Below are 1,523 nucleotides of genomic sequence, written 5' to 3' on the forward strand. Positions count from 1 at the left end.
CGACTGCCTCGTCCCCTGCCTCCTCTTCCTCTGCCTCCTCTACTCCATCTACCCCATCTTCCCCATCTGCCCCTTCCTCCCGTGCCTCTCGTTTTCCAGTTTCTTTTGCCATTGGCATACTGCTTTCTGAGTTTTCTTTTAGGCCTAGTTTGTATGAATTTGCTATAATCATGGTCTCCATCTACATAATCTTGATCTGTTCTGGAAGTTGATTCAGAGTCAGAATCAGAACCACAGGTACTTTCAGAACTTAAACTGGATTCTAACTCTCCACTCTCTGAGGAGGATAAATGTGATTTCTCTTTTGTTTCTTTTTTTTCTTTCTCTTCTCTTCCCATGATTTCATCTTCTTCTGATGCACTAAGTAGTCTTCTCTTGATTCCTGTCCGGGGCTCTCTGCCATCACCATTTGTAAGGGGTCCATCAATGGAGTGATCTAAATCAAGATGAATAAATTTTTTTAAGTTAAGCTTTGACACTGATAAGATGATTATGTATGTTCAAAAATTAAGAAACTGTCAAAAAATATTTCGTGCCCAAATATAGATGGTGTAAAACCATACAGAGTGTTGGAGTATGAATTTAAATCTGTTTGAAATGGAAGATGTTGTTGTTTAGATGCTAAGTCACGTCTGACTCTTTTGCAACCCCGTGGACTGCAGCCTGACAGGCTCCGTTGTCCATGGGATTTCTCAAGCAAAAATACTGGAGTGAGTTGCAATTTCCTCCTCCAGAGGGTCTTCCTCACCCAGGGATCGAACCTACATCTCTTGTATTAGTAGGCAGATTCTTTATCACTAAGCCACCAGGGAAGCTCCTGAAATGGAAGATACTAAGGATTTTATTTTTGTCTGACTAATTTTCGCAGGGATGAAGGGACTGTGTAGGGATGACAGGGGATGAAAAAGCTAGGCAAAAATTTAAGGGCTTGAACTCTAGGAGGGAACATGGGCACATGTTCAGAATAATCTTATGCATTCATTAGGCATTGCACTGGAATTGGCATTGATGGAATGCCACTGGAACACGGCAATGGACATTGGAATATGGCAATGATGAGACAAAGTATTTGCTCCTTGAATTTATATTTTATATTTTAGTGTGAAACCCTGATAGACAATGAAGCAGACAAATAAATTATTTCAAGTACTAAAATGGGTTATAAAGAAAAGGAAAAGTGGGTAAAGAAAAGAGTGTGAATGTACGTATAATAGCTAGGGAAGACTTTTCGGCTGAGGCAGTATTTTGGAAAAAAACTGAATGAGGTGATATCTGGACTAACACTGGAGGAAACAGAAACCAGTAAAATTAAGAGTAGAAGAGAAAAATAGGAAATAAGTTGGAGATGACAGCCAATGTAGGATTTTAAAGCTAGAGAATGACAGGATTCAATTTACATTAAAAGAGTGCTATGGTTGCTATCATCTGAGTTAATATTAGCCATTCCAGTTCATTTTAGTTATCTGATTCTAAAATGTTGACGTTCACTCTTGCCATCTCCTGTTTGATCACTTCCAATTTGC

The sequence above is a fragment of the Bison bison genome, unplaced genomic scaffold, assembly GCF_000754665.1.
Source record: "Bison bison bison isolate TAMUID 2011002044 unplaced genomic scaffold, Bison_UMD1.0 scf7180017860908, whole genome shotgun sequence".
Classification (NCBI taxonomy): domain Eukaryota; kingdom Metazoa; phylum Chordata; class Mammalia; order Artiodactyla; family Bovidae; genus Bison; species Bison bison.